This window comes from Rana temporaria, chromosome 3 (assembly GCF_905171775.1).
Source record: "Rana temporaria chromosome 3, aRanTem1.1, whole genome shotgun sequence".
Taxonomy (NCBI): domain Eukaryota; kingdom Metazoa; phylum Chordata; class Amphibia; order Anura; family Ranidae; genus Rana; species Rana temporaria.
Window position 1 is genome coordinate 104,768,697 of NC_053491.1, and position 16,465 is coordinate 104,785,161.

The following is a 16,465-nucleotide window of genomic DNA, read 5'->3' on the forward strand; positions in this document are numbered from 1 at the left end:
TAGTCCATATTCTGGAAAAGGTGAATTTAGCATTTAAAGGAAGCATATGGTGCATTTAATCCTTTTGATGCCACAATGTGCAGCTCAAAATCTATTTGTACTCATGGTGTGGAAGCAGTCGATGGTTGATCCATCACCATCCCTTGATAAAGGTGGAATGTGGTCTATATGCATCTACGTTTATGAAAGGGTGGTGAAACTGTAAAAAATGTCAAAAGGATGACTGAAAGTGACACTTTTACATATATATAAACTTCCTGACACACTTTCCTTTATAGAGGACATGGCCCCCAGATACTGTCTTTCCCCTATGTGAGTGAATAAGTACCCCTACTCCTTCACAATTTTTTTTAAAGTCTTTAAATAAAAAAAAAAGCCCCGTTGATTTCACTGTCCAGTGATGTAGATCTATGACAATTATGATGTCCCACGCCCGCTGACCCAACAAAAGAATGGTGGGTGACAGCTGATATAAACAAAAGGGTAGGGTCTCCCGGGTGATATTCCTGACCATATATGCCCTTATCCATGCTGCATGCTTGGATAAGGGTCTGCTTTAGACTTTTTGGGGGGACCTGAAGGGCTTGGTATATTAGACCCTAATCTAGGGTAAGGGTCTGGTATGGATGAATGTTTACAAACAGCATAGTGGCTGGGAACTACCATTTTGCCGGCTTTTTAGGCACACTTTTTTCTATGTATCTATGCATCTATGTAAATGCCAATGCTGCTGTAGTAGGTTGTTTACATCTCTCAGATGTGCCATTTCACAGGCAGAGTCAGGGCATCTCCTAGACATGTTGTTTAAAGTAATTTAGAGGAATTTTGCATTTTTAATGTTCCCTTTTATAGAGCAGCTCCAGGCTCCTTCAGAAAAAAAATACTGTAGCTACTAACTTTTTATATTAGGACACTTACCTGTCCAGGAATCCAGTCGTGTCCTTCACAGCCGTCTCCCTTCTGCGCATGCGCAAAGTGTGCTGTGCTTTGTGAATGGGGCGACTCAGTTTACTACAGAAGTGGGAGAGGGTACCTGTTAAAACCAACTAACAGCTACCCCCACCTCCCCAAAATTTGACAAATTCCCCTTTTAGGTGTCGCTCTGCTTTTAAGCATTACTAAAATTGCTGCTCCCTGTGAAATATAATTTTTTTTTGCTTTGGGTCATGTTACCCAGGGCAGTGTCCAGTCCACCGTGCCATTTGTTTGATAATCTCTTCCCTATCAACCTAGAAAATGTCTACTACTGTTTTGTAACGTTTGGCTCCCAATGGGGTTCAGATTCAGCACCTGAACTTCAGTAATGTTCACTGAACCCACCTCGAACTGAACCCAGGTATGCTCAGCTCACATAGGTGTGTGCGCTGGGTGTGCCCATGCACATTCAGCAGGAAGGTGGGAAAGATACCCGCTCTGCCATAAGAGAAGTACTTACACACTTTTCTTTCACTGTGCTGGCAGGGAGACTGATCTCCCTGCCTGCGTCATATATATGTAGACACACATGTGTGCTTGAGCTTTAGGGTGCACACCCTAATACACTTATGTCAGCTCATCATTACCCAGGACATACTTCCAAGATACACAGAACAGGACCGCACATGTGCTTTTTTTCAATTGATAGGCTTATTAAAGACTAAGTTCACCTTAGTTGCTGAACCAGGGGGTCCCTAGTGAATATAAAAAATCTGTAAAGGTCTGTAAAATGATCATTAACTGTATTGTTTTACCTGTAGGCCATGTAGGTCTACTCAGAAGCCTGGCTAAAAAAAAATAAAAAATAGATAGCAACCCCCGCTTTCTGACTTGCTGCTGGTACATGAAAACCATTGGATGCACCCTTAGGCCCCGTACACACGACCGAACATGTCTGCTGAAACTGGTCCGCGGACCAGTTTCAGCAGACATGTTCGGTCGTGTGTACGGCTGACCGGACAGGTTTCCAGCGGACATTTGTCCAGCCGACCGTTTTCCAGTGGACAAATGTTTCTTAGCATGCTAAGAAACATGTCCGCTGGAAGCCTGTCCGTCGGACATGTTCGGTCGTCTGTACAGACTCACCGTACATGTCCGATCGGCCGCCATCCCTCGCATGCGTCGAAGTGATTCGACGCATGCGTGGAAGCTTTGAACTTCCAGGGCCGCGCACGGCGCCGTGGCCACGTCGCGGCCACGTCACCGCGTATCGTGTACGCGTGGATTTCTGTCTGATGGTGTGTACAACCATCAGACAGAAATCTCCAGGCGGACATGTCCGCTGACCGTTTTCAGCGGACAGTTCATCTGTCTGTACGAGGCCTTAGACCCCTTTCACACTGAGGAGTTTTTCAGGCAGTTAAGCGCTAAAAATAGAGCCTACATACCGCCTGAAAAACTCCTGCCCTGCAGTCTCAATGTGAAAGCCTGAGTGCTTTCACACTGAGGCGATGCGCTGGCGGGACCGCTCCAAAAGTCCTGCCAGCAGCATCTTTGGAGCGGTGAGAGGAGCAGTGTGTTTATCGCTCCTTCCCAGTGAAAACAATGGGACACCGCGGCTATACCGCCGGCAATGTGCTTCTGCAGAGCTATTAACCCTTTTTCGCCCGATATCGTGGATTAAAACCACACCGCTCGCGGCCGATTACACCCCCAATTCCAACAGTATAGCGCCGCTAAAAATAGCAGCGCTATACTGCCATCACACCTCCCGTCCCGGTGTGAAAGGGGCCTTACTGCATCGCAAGACTGAAAACTATTGAGTTTTGCATCCTAGCAACAAGGCAGGACATGAGTTGCTAACTAGAGGTTGTTTACCAAGCTTTTGAGGGGACCCAGACTACAGGTATAACAATAAAATGAATGATCCTATTACAGAGCTGTAGAGATTTTTTAATATCTATTGGGGCCCCTTGACTGCATAGACTATTTTCTGGAAAAGGTGAACTTACCTTTAAGGCGAATAAAAGGCACATTTAATATGTTTATTCTATGAATGGCAAGTGTTACCCATGTTGTTGTCAGGTGACAGTTGAGGCCAGTTTCCTTACCACCAAAGGGACTTACCATATTTTTATGTCTCCAGCACATTTTGTTCATACACCAGAGCCCACACCCTGGTAAAGACATTATTTTACCATTATTGTCCATATCCAGAGTAAATTCAGTGAGCTTCACCTAGTGACTTATCTACAAATCTTAATATTTTATACAATAACTAAAACATAGAAGAACAAGTTTTACAAAATGTGAAAGCCATATAGAATATTAAATTAAAGCGCAATTTTGGGCAAAACAGAACCCCATCCCACCCCTCGCTCCCACATTCCTCGGACTGATCGCTATAAAAAAAGATACAAATTCTCTTTTGACTTACCTGAAGGCCAGTGATGTTCAGGTCCTGACTCCTGAGCCGTTTCTTCCTCTCTGGCAGGGTCCTTCTTTAGGTGTCCATGCACTGCCAGAAGGACATGGCCACCTCCTACTGGTAGGCACTGGCAAGAGGCAGGATCACTCCAGATACATGGGAGCAGAGAGGGGACCAGTACTAGCAGAGTCAGCAAGCTTGGGGAAGCGGCTGAATCCTAAGGCAGAAAATTACCATTCCTCATTAGTGTTGCTCACGAATATTCGCATTGCGAATATTCGTTACAAATATGGCATATTCGAATATTCGCGAATAACTCGAATTTCGCGGCCAATATTTTTTCAATTTTATTTTTAAAACAGATCACATCCTAGTGATCTCCATCGGCGTCTAAAAGCATTGCTGGTATGATTAGAGACCCTGGGCCGAGTAGCTAAGCTGAGGCGATCCTTTTATGTTGCCGAATATTCGCAATCGCGAATATTCGATTTCCGAATATTCGCAAATACTTTCTCCGCCCTTCTTTTGCATCAGAGCCAATCAGAGTTATCCTACCACAGTTGTCATAGGAGAGAGTGGAGTGTTTCTGTGTTTCATTTTTTCAGTGTATCACATCTTCAAAGAATTTTCCATCTTTTGTCCCGTGTCATCATTTGCATTTCACCTCTTTAATGAGAATAATAACTGTTTAACATAAAGACATTTAAGAGATGTCAACATAAACGGTTTACTTGTATTTTCCAAATCTATGGTTATTCAATATTTATTAAACTAATCAATATACAAATTGGTCAAAGTAAACCCTCAAATCTATATAATAATGTATTTATTTTATTAATACCTTGTTAGTTGCAGGGTCCATTACGTAAAACCACACTTTTTCCAAAGGGCAGGTGAAATTGAATGGTTCAAAATTTCGCAATCAATTTCGCATTCTCATTAGCGAAATTTCGCAATCAGTTTCGCATTCGCGAAATTTCGGAAAAAATTTTTTTTGATAAAATATCACGAATATTCGATTTTAGCGAATATTTCACGAATATTCGGCTATAAATTCGTGATATATCGCGAAATCGAATATGGCGTATTCCGCTCAACACTATTCCTCATTGAGTGACACTGCCTCATACACACTATTAGATTTTATTTTGTTCAATCCAGCAGTGCTGAATAAAAAACTGACAGCTCACTAGTACAGTGATATCCGCCTCTGTGCTATTGTATTCTGACAGGGGGTCGGCCTGCCCTCCAGAACATTTTGGTCAGGAGCCAATCGGCAGACATTTTTCGGTCATGCCCCTTCAACAGAAGTCAGCCGAATGTCTGGCTTCTGTCTAACCGGGCTGCAGTACACGCGGGCCGGATGTCAGCTGGTTTCTATTAAACCGGCTGATGCCATCTGACATTCGGCCCTTGTGTACTAGGCTTTAGATGGGATGCACTGTTGGATGGGCTACAAAGAGGTAAGTGAAAGGAACGCTGTGGAGTAGGGTCAAACATATAGAAAGACCTTTTGAAATTTTGTATTTTTCTGTGTCAGGCTTTAAAGTGACACTAAACAATATCCTTATTCTCCAGAAATAATCCATACATGTCCACTATTTAATGGCCCAGTAATCAATTTGTTTAAATAGTTTCTAATGCCGCTTACACACGATCGAAATTTGGATCACAGCAAAAATGGAGATTTGGAGGAGGCAGAGAGCAATAAAGTCCCATAGTTCATAGTCCATCTCCGGAGGAAGGAAGAGAGGGTGGCTACATTCCTACATACAGTGGGACAAATATAAGCCACCCTCTAACCTTCTTACAGGAAGACAAATCAAAACAGCAAAAATAAAAAAATAAAATATATCGAATTTGGACATTTGGGGGAGGCTGACAGCAAAAGAAAGTACTCTTTTGAGTTAAGAATACATATCGGTACTCAAATGATTTTTTTTTAAAACCACTTTAGTTTAGTGTCATTTTAAGGTAATATAATAAAAATATATAATATTAACTTACACTAACCACAAATACACATAGGCCGTTACATTATTTATGCCGGCGTAGCGTATCTAATATACGCTACGCCGACGCAGCGCAGAGAGGCAAGCACTGGATTCACAAAGCACTTGCTCCCACTCGCTCTTAAAGATACGCTGGGTTTCCTCGGCGTAAGCCGGCGTAAGTGGAAGTGGGCGTGAGCCATGCTAATGAGGCGTGACCCCATGCAAATGATGGGCCAAGCGTGATAGAAGTACTTAAAATAAAAGTACTTAAAATGAACGGCGCATGCGCCGTCCCGTGGCCACATCCCAGTGCGCATGCTCAGAATCACGTAGAAACAACTGCCTAAGATACGTCGAATCACTGCCTACGACGTGAACGTAACCTACACCTAATCATATTCACGTACTACGTAAACGACGTAAAATACGACGGCTGTGTTCCCTGGTCCATACCTTTGCATGGGTTGCGCCTTCTATATGGGGAATAACTTTACGCCAGACGTACGACTTACGCAAACCGCGTATATAATGCGCCGGGCGCAAGTACGTTTGTGAATCGGCGTATCTCCCTCATTTGCATATGTGCATAGAAAATCTATGGGAGCGGCAAATGCGCCCAGCGTAAAAATGCGCCCACGATACGATGGCGTAGGCAAGTTACGTCGGTCATAGGAAGCCTATTTTTAGGCGTATTTCAGATTGTGGGCACGGCACATAGATACGACGGCGCATAGTTATACTTACGCGGCGTATCTCGAGATACGTCGGCGTAAGTGCTTTGTGAACCCGGGCCTAAAGGTTTATGAAAGTTCCTGCGGCTGATTTTTATAGCAGCACGGTAAATCCCAGGACGAGTTCTGTCAGGGGGTAAATGAAAGTTGAGCTCTAGAATGCAGGATTTCTGCAAAGGGATATTAGTGGAAATCACATTCAGAAGTTATCAGCAGTGTTTTAGGTGACTGGTCTGCCTGCCTCCTATTCAGCAAAGTATGACAAAACCTCAGTCTCTGTATCCCAGTCCATTCACTAAACACTGTGTCCCTGGTTACCAGGCTTGGAGGCTGTTACTAAAACAAACCATCCTAATTTAATTCACTCCAACATGTGAAAATACAAAGGCACTGAATAAAACCACAGGGACAAATAGTTACTCTAAACGTTTTAATGACAAATACTTATAAATATAAATATATATATATATATATATATATATATATATATATATATATATGTATTTCAAATGGGTGCTTATGCCTTTTATTGAACACTTTACGTTAGTTTACATAAAGATGACTTTGTTCACTAATGTCTAACACAGGGGTCTCCAAGCTTTGTAAATAAATGGCAATTTTACAGTCCTTTAGACTTTAGAGGGGGCGGATTGTGTTCATTGGGAGTAGAAAAGGTCCCGACGCCAGTGGGAGGAATAGTGCCCCATCGTTTGTTTCAGTGGGAGTAGTTGTGCCTCATCATTTGTGTCATTGGGAGGAATTTTGGCCCTTCATTGGTGTCATTAGTTGCCATTGGTGTTGTCATTGAGAGAAATTGTGTCCTATCATTGGAGTCATTGGGAAGAATTATGCCACTTCCTTGGGGTCAGTGGAGGGAATTATTATTATTATACAGGATTTATATAGCACCAACAGTTTGCGCAGCACTTTACAAAATGAGGGCAGACAGTACAGTTACAATAAAATTCAATACAGGAGGAATCAGAGGGCCCTGCTCGTTAGAGCTTACAATCTAGGAGCGAGGATTATGCCCCATTGGTATCAGTGGATGAAATAGTGCTCCAAGGGCCGTATAAAAGCTAGCAAAGGGTCGCATTTGGCCCCTGGGCTGGAGTTTGGAGATTGCTGCTCTAACAAATATCCTGAGTGATTGATGCACTGTATACCTTTTGGGTACATTTCTACGTCCTATTCCCTTGAGCGGGCATTGGGACAAACATGTACAAACACAGCAATAATGATGTACATTTTTAGTGAAAAGAATACAATATCTGTCACTTTTTTTATGACTCCATTAGAAAAATTTACTCTTTTATCTGTTCATGTGATAGTTGTGACAAGAACAGAAAATGAGGAGAAACGTTTGTAAATGCGCAATTTTATTGCACTGTATGGTGATTACACTCATAAGCCCTGTACACACAACCGGGATAAAGTCTGCTGGGAATCCCGAGGGGAAAACCGAGAACCTGCTCAGTAACTTTCCCCATGTACACACGAGAGGTTTTCCCGTCGGGAAAACTGCGGGCAGAGCTTTGGCCGGGAATCCAGGCTGTGTATATGCTCCCTCACAGTGTTTCCCCATAGGAAAACTGCCGGGTTTAAAACCACCAGGAATCCCAGTGGGAAAATAGAGAGCAGGTTCTCTATTTTCCCGCCGGGATTCCCGGCAGTTTTCCTGTCAGGAAAACTGCGAGGAAGCATACACACAGCCGGTTTTCCCAGCCAAAAGCTCTCCCCGCAGTTTTGCTGGCAGGGAAACCGATCGTGTGTATGAGGCTTTACACACATTCTAGGTCCATTTGGTTAGGCAGTCTTTGGCCAACCAATATATTTGTGGGCAGCGCTGCTAGAAAAACAAAGGGGGAACATACTGCATCCATATAGGTATTGTCCCTTACACAATTAAAAAATACGTCCACAGACATTTTCAGAATGCAAAGTTTGAATCGAATCCAAGCCCTATTCACACCTATGCGACAGTGTGCCTATGTTTTTGCGCATTTAGGTGTGTTGTGATTAGGGAAGCTGATTCATTTAAAATAGCTGCCCTATGTACAACAATTGCACACAATGAGCAAACCTTTCTTTATAAATAGCCATGCATTGTGGAACAACTTAGTACCCATGTGTTGACTGGCGTTATTTAGAATGGCACTGCGGTTCATCTGCCAGATTATAATGAGTTTTATTGTGATATCACATGTGTTTCTGTGTCACATAAGTGACAAAACACGGTTGGTTGCTTTGAGGAGCTATGGCAGCGTTTAGTTCCCCAGGTGTATGGATCACTGGGCTTATGTAAAGGTAATATGAATCCGCGCCACGGAAAAAATATATGTATATAGATTTGCAGGGAGGACAATGGAATGAATGCAAATAAATGCAAATATATATAAAAGAATATCGGTTACAGTGGCTGCCCCTACAAAAGTATCCCACCGAGGTGGAATATAAATATGAGAAAAAGGGGATTAGTAGGTGGTGGCGCCTGCTGTGTAGATCATACCATAATTGTGCTAATGCTTATAAAGTGAAATATAAAGTGAAATATGTAAATACTTCTTAAAATTAAATTAAGTGAAATAAATAAAAATATATATATTAATAAATAAATGTGTCACATATAGATCTGGTATTGCTCAATACATGCATAAAGTCCATATAATAATTACATAAAGTCCATATAGTAGTTAACGTGCTGAATAATTATTTTCTAAAGATGTATTGCTGTAATATAAAGTGCTGATTAATCCGTGCAAATGGTGCTGCATGCCACTCTTAATAGGATATTCTGGTGATTCACTCTGTGCACCCTTCCTCTGTGCTCAGGTATTTCCCACACTCACCAGATTAAAATCCCCTCCTGGGGTAGCAGGCATCCACAGTGTACGCCCTGTGCTGCGCTCTGGCAAATGTTTGCTTGTTCCCCTGTATCTGGCCTTTTATTCCAGAAGCCACTCAAAAGAAGGAAGAAAGGATGCCCAAATAGTGTGATACCGTTTTAAAAAAAACGATGTTTATTAAATAAAATCACTGGGTATTCACATGGGAAGGCAGGCAGGCAGGACCTTTTAAACTTATTAATAAATTACCTAAAATTAAAATGACAGACAACTTGTGTGGCATAAAATAAGGCCGGGGCTGCTTTATTATTGGTTTATAAGATAATTCAAACAATACAGAATTTCTTTATTAAAACAAAACCAACCCAACCACTACGGCTCGGGCTGTATATAGCTACAAAATTCAAACACCCAGACATCAATAAATATATTCAAAACAAATTTGTCCACCTTTAAACAAGGTGACCTTACCACATAATTATGCAGCCGCGACAAAAATAACAAACAGGGAGGGGGGGCGGGGGACACCACAGATCCTGCTCACTGAAGCGGCTGATCGGACTCACGGAACCCCTGCTTTTATACCCTAATTAGTGCAGTAACAGGCTGGTTTAAACTGGATTTTCCCTAAAAAGCCCGGGAAAATCACGTGTAACCCTCTCCCAGGCCACGTGAACACCAGGTGTTCAAGTAAAGCCCGGGAAAGTCACGTTTTTCCCCCTCAGCTGACACGTGACAGCCTGCCACAGCAGAACTAGACAGGGGAAGGGGGGCCTAGAAACTGCCTGTCCTGCCGCCTTCCCATTAGAAAAGGGGGAATTAAAACTGTCTCCCCCTTTTCTTAACATTTCATTCAAACAAATCAGGCGTTTGTATATATCCGTGGAAGTGTTGTAACAGCGTGCGTCCGCTCGACCGGTTTCGTCGTAATGACGTCGTCTGGACATTTGCCAGAGCGCAGCACAGGGCGTACACTGTGGATGCCTGCTACCCCAGGAGGGGATTTTAATCTGGTGAGTGCGGGAAATACCTGAGCACAGAGGAAGGGTGCACAGAGTGAATCACCAGAATCCTATTAAGAGTGGCATGCAGCACCTTTTGCACGGATTAATCAGCACTTTATATTACAGCAATACATCTTTAGAAAATTAATTATTCATCACGTTAACTGCTATATGGACTTTATGTAATTATTATATGGACTTTATGCATGTATTGAGCAATACCAGATCTATATGTGACACATTTATTTATTAATATATATTTTTTTATTTATTTCACTTAATTTAATTTTAAGAAGTATTTACATATTTCACTTTATATTTCACTTTATAAGCATTAGCACAATTATGGTATGATCTACACAGCAGGCGCCACCACCTACTAATCCCCTTTTTCTCACTGGGCTTATGTACCAATAAATATTGGGTGAATATTGGGGATCAACGTTTCAATAATAAATGTGAAAAAAAAAGGTTTGATATCCTAAGCCTTCTTTAAAATGGAGTATAGTTACGGATCCTTTCAATGTAGAAAATGTTTCTGTTAATGACCAACTAGCACACAGCCTTACACAAACTACCCTGGTAACAAAATCCTTTGACACATACTTGGAAGTGGTTAGCTGTGACCGAACATTCTTCTTGGGTTCAAAGAATTAGTGAATGCTAGGCTAGTGCTAACTTAGCAATGTGCTATATCATATATCACAAGACTCCCACACCGATTTCTGAGCCGAGTAGCAAAAAAAAAAGGAAAGGCACAATTAGGGATAAGCTGGGGAGGATTAACAAACGCGACAACAAAAATGCTTTGCCTTGTAAGTGATAGGGTTGGCATTTTTCTTTTTAGTAGTCAGCAAGTTTTAAAGCTGAAGTCTAGGTATGGTAATTTTTACAGTTACATTGGTCCAGTCTGGTGTGTATATCCTGCCTACGACACATAAGAACACACGGAGCTGTTTAAAAGTGTCATGGAGGCAAACACAAAGTTATTTCCTGGTATCTGCATCTATTGTAATGCAGCTGATGGGACAATTGTTGCCAATAGTCACTGAAATCACAGGTAATAGTTTACACAGCAAACTCTGCCAAGGGCTGCAATTTACTGCTATCCAGATCAGCGGTGTAAAAATAAAAATTGGAACATTACTAATAACAATGGAAATAAAAAAATCACAGTGAGGCCTCGTACACACGACCGAGAAACTCAACGGGCGAAACACATCGTTTTGCTCGTCGAGTTCCTTGTTAGGCTGCCGAGGATCTCGGCGAGCCAAATTTATCCATTCCCGTCGAGGAAAAAGAAGACATGCTCTCTTTTTGGCTCGACGGGATCCTCGGCAGTTTCCTCGTCGAAAAGTGTACACACGACCGGTTTACTCTGCAAAAAAAAAAAAAACAGCAAGTTCGGTCGTGTGTACGAGGCCTGAGGTAATATTCATGACCATTTTTTTTTTGTAGAGACCATAGAAAATAAAATGGCGGTCGTTGCAATATTTTATTTCACACTGTATTTGTGCAGCGATCTTTCATATGCAATTTAAAAAATAAAATAAACTTCAGTCAATTAAAAAAACTAAACAGTAAAGTTAGCCCAACTTTTTGTATAATGTAAAAAGATGATGTTACACCAAGTAAATAGATACCTAATATGCCATGCTTTGAAATGACGCACTTGTGGAATGGCGACAAACTACGGTACTTAAAAATCTCCATAGGTGATATTTTAAATATTTTTAACGGTTACCTGTTTAGAGTTACAGAGGAGGTCTTGTGCTAGAATTATTGTTCTAACTCTAACGATCACAGTCATACCTCACATGTGTGGTTTGAACACTGTTTACATTTGCGGGCACAACTATTGTATGCGTTTACTTTGGCCCACGAGCACAGAACATTTTTTTTTCTCTTATTTTTTCTTTTTATACTGTCCCTTTAAAAAAAAAAAATATTACAAATCCCTCCTTTGCACTTAAAAGCATTCAAAATGCCAAGTTTGGCTGTTTTGAATACTGAATGGTTTAAAATCTGGCGCCTTTAAAGCGGAGGTCCACACAAAAAGTGAACCTCCGCTTTTCGGAACCCTCCCCCCCTCCAGTGTCACATTTGGCACCTTTAGGGGGGGTGCAGATACTTGTATAATACAGGTATTTGCACCCACTTTTGGGCATAGACACCCCCCCCCCTGCTGTCTTCTGGCAAACACACTGGTCCCAGGAGACAGTGGGGACCAGTAAAGATGTGCAGTGCGACTCGCGCATGCGCAGTAGGGAACCGGGAAGTGAAGCCACAACGCTTCACTTCCTGATTCCCTCACCGATGATGGCGGCGGGGGCAACCAAGAGCCAAGCGATTGCTTGGCTTCGGCTGCCGACATCGCGGGCACCCTGGACAGGTAAGTGTCCATTTATTAAAAGTCAGCAGCTGCAGTATTTGTAGCTGCTGGCTTTTATTATTATTTTTAGGCAGACCTCCACTTTAAGGCTTCAGTAAACCGGAAGTGATGTTGTGTTTCTAGATCTGAGACCGGTTCAAAGCCAATTCTGGCTTTGTTCGGATCTCTGGCCAGCCGACGGATTTGCCCGCTGTTCACACAGACCTCCCAGTGGGATGGAAGAGCTCGGACAGAGCGGCGGAAGGGGGGGACGTCACCTCATGCTGCTTGTGATAATGATTAAGTGGCTGCTTAGCCGCATCAGTTGTTATCCCAAGAAAGTTGATCGTCGGCTCTAAATAATGGTACTCTGGTGATTCCTTCAGCTGCAGGAATCACCCCAGTACAATCGATTGAAGCAGAATGACGTACGGGTCATTAACCACTTGCAGCAAGTGGTTAATACTCTGCCATTTTACCACTTTAAATTGAGAGCTCCTGTTACATACTTTGTGGCAGAGCCTGACGTGTAGAGGGAGGCCTCTCAGACCATTGATGTTGCGACAATGGTTGCGAGAGTGCACAGTGAGGTATGAGTGCCTGTAAGATGTTCCATGACCCACGGCATTGGCAGGTAGCGGTAGAAGGTGCATCGCCAGAGACGGGTCAGATCGCTGAAACAGCAGATGGCAGCAGAGACAGCAGACCCAGGATTGGGCAGACAGCAAGAGGCAGGTACTTGACAGGCAGTTGGCAAGTAGCAGGTGCAGAGGAAGTGGCAGCACTCAGCAGCTGAAGGACCAGCAGGGACCAGGTAGCATGCAGAGCAGGACAGGTTGATAACTGGATGCAAGGTACTATGAGCCAGGTCAGCAACAGACGGTCACATACAGACATAAACAGCAGGCAGAGAATGGTCAGGATACAAGCAGAAGTCAGCAACGTAGAATCAATATACTTAGGATAAAAGAGAAATATGGCGGGATTTACACACTACACTATGACCTTCTCATCCAGTGATTGGAAGATCTCTGGCCCAGGGATCATTACCAGCTGAGCTGTGCAGGGCAACTAAAAGGAAGATGGGCACTTGTACACAATGGGAAGCTACAACACCATCAGGCTAGTTTGCAACCAATGCTCAGGACTAATTGTCACCAACTGTTCTTGGAGCAGGTGTTAAGAGGTGACAAGACTGTAAGCATGGCCGTTGCTGAACCTGCCATCCATTACCTTTACCACCAAGTCTGCTCCAGCTGCTATCGCAGAGCGTACTGGGGCCACCTCAGACACCGGCAAGGCTATTAACTCATGGGGTTCACGCTACGGTAGAGGCATGCAATGCATCCTATCAGTGCCAGACTACTCTGTTCTAACCACAAGACTGATAGAGGTCAGTAAGCCCACTGGTGTGACGGGAGGACAAATAAATAGTAACAGGACTATTTTTGCTCAGTCATTGTTAGTGCTTGCTGAGATACTGTCTACTACTGATTCCAGTTTTTAGTCAGATCAGATAGCAGAAACATAGGACTCAGTTTTTTTTGTGGGTTGTCCAGGCACTGTAGTCTGTTGAAGAACCCAGGAACCCTAGGAGCAGAAGTTGGAAACTTCTCAATCTATGAAATGGAAGAACTCATTGCAATTAAATAAGAATCCACATCTCACTTTCATAAATTGTGGAGATCCTTGTACCCTTTCACCCTCACTGAGGACTACAATAAACTTATATTCGATCTGGAGGCCTTATCAAATCACGTAGATTGCTCAGTATTAACCTCCCTGGCGGTATGATTATTTCAGAAAAAAGGTGCTGAAAGCGGTACCATTATTTGCAAGGAAATTTGGCGTTTTATACTGTAGGCCTGTAATTTTTAGGAATAACTCACTTAAATCTGACCAAACAAGAGACTAGTAGGCATCCCGGGTATGACATTTTTTTTAAAACAAAATTATAAATTATAATATAATAAATAATTATAAATAATTATAACAAATAATATAATTATAATAAAAATTATTCAATAATGTAATCAACTCAAAATCACTGAAATTAGCTCAGTTGCAGAATTGTCGCTGTCATTACTTTTATTTTTTTATGACGAATTTCCCCACAAATCGCTATCGCACAATTCTGCAAGTGATTATAATTTATTATCGCTGTTTTCTAGCTGCTCTAAAACCATTTTTGACATAAAAGGCCACTTTTGGTTGCTATGGACAATCTACAGTTTGCAGGCAGAAAGAACAGTTTTTATTATATAAAAGTACATGTAGGGCACTGGGCAGACCACTAGGGACAGAGGGGGGTGTGTATTTTTTACATACAGTACTGTAATCTATAAGATAACAGTATACTGTATGTAATGTGTTTGTTTAAGTTTTTGAATTTGGCACCGATCTCCACCCCCGTGCGTCGTAACGTCGCAGGGAACGGAGATCGGCGGCACACAGAGGCACTGTGTGAATCGAGCGAGGTCCCGCTCGCTCACACAGCGCGGTGGCATCGCTGGATCCAGGGACAAGGTAAGTAACTTTGTCTGTGGCTGCAGCGAGGCAGGCCCGAGTCTGACTCGGGGTTACCGCTTTTGGTATAAAAATCTCACCCCGAGTCAGACTTGGGAATACCGCCAGGGGGGTTAAAGATTATCAGGTTGTGTCTTTTACATGGTACTTATTTATTTCTAAAGTATTTTTCCCTCTTAAAAATGTACAACCCATCTTAACAATTAAAAATTTGTAATATGCCTAATTTGAACTTGAAGTATAATACATACTATATGTTATTTTGATACTGCACCTAATAAGATCTGTAACGTGTACTAATATATATATATATATATATATATATATATATATGTATAGTATGAATATTTCATACATCGTGCATCTAAAAAAAATTGAATATCATGAAAAAGATAATATATTTCAGTAATTCAATTAAAAAAAGTGAAACTCATATTTTGTATAGATGCTTTACACACACACAGAGTGATCGATATATATATATATATTTTTTTTTGTGTTTGATGATTATGGCTTACAGCTAGTTAAAACCCAAAATTCAGTATCTCCGAAAATTAGAATAATACATAAAACCAATAAAAAAAGGATTTTTAATCCATAAATGTTGGCTTACTGAAAAGTACACTATATTGCCAAAAGTATTTGGACACCTGCCTTTACAAGCACATTAATGGCATCCTAGTCTTCATCCATAGGCTTCAATATTGAGTCGGCCCACCCTTTGTAGCTACAGGGTATAACAGATTCAACTCTTCTGGGAAGGCTGTCCACAAGGTTTAGAAGCATGTCTATAAGAATGTTTGACCATTGTTCCTGAAGCACATTTGTGAGGTCAGGCACTGATGTTGGGTGAGAAGGCCTGGCTCGCAGTCTACGCTCTAATCTATCCCAAAGGTGTTCTATTGGGTTGAGGTCAGGACTCCACCCCAAACTCGCTCATTAATGTTTTTATGGACCCTGCTTTGTGCACTGGTCCAAATCATTTGGTGGAGGAGATATTATGATGTGGAGTTGTTTTTCAGGGGTTGGGCTTGGCCCCTTAGTTCCAGTGAAGGGAACTCCTAAGGTGTCAGCAAGGTGAAATATTTTTCATGCCTAGGACCACTCAATGCTAGTTCATATCCATCAAAGCCATTCATACACTTCTAGCTATGGTTCAAAGCAGACAGATGCAATAGTATTTCTCTAAGGAGCAGCACCTGCATTCTTCAGTTGGAACTTGTTGTTGTCAGTTTAGCTGGGCCATGAATCCTATGGGAGGACAGCATTTATGACATTAATACCTAGCAGCCAGAGAGATTAGCAAATCCTCAAAGATTTAGTTTAAGTTTTACAGTTCCAGGCATCCCTTACTTCCCCATTCCCCATCCAAGTTTAACCCCTAAATAAACAAAATCAAAACAAAAATCCCCTGACTGATTCTTAATTCTGTGAGAAAGCTGCAAAATCCTTGTTGCCTGGTTGTGTGTAAAGGGAAGGCCCGAAAATCCAGCAGCCCTTGCAGGGGTAGCGCTACTATGCTATCGCAAAAAACATTAAGGCTGGGTTCACATCTAATACCGATGTGGCTCACAGCAAGGGTCCGGTGTGTCCCTGTTCTCTATTTCAGGGACAAATACGGCCCCAATTTTTGCCTGAATTTGGACCTGA

The 16,465-nt window shown here is 42.2% G+C and overlaps 1 protein-coding gene across 1 annotated transcript in view; it reads right to left on the reverse strand.

Moving 5' to 3' along the window:
- LOC120931584 (outer dense fiber protein 3-like) overlaps window positions 1–3,455 on the reverse strand; it is a 40,785-nt gene extending 37,330 nt beyond the window's left edge. The window contains exon 1 of the mRNA XM_040343167.1: window positions 3,353–3,455. The gene's annotated coding sequence lies outside the window, so the exon portion shown is untranslated. The remainder of the gene's footprint in view (window positions 1–3,352) is intronic.
- Between the last annotated feature and the right edge of the window lie 13,010 nt (window positions 3,456–16,465).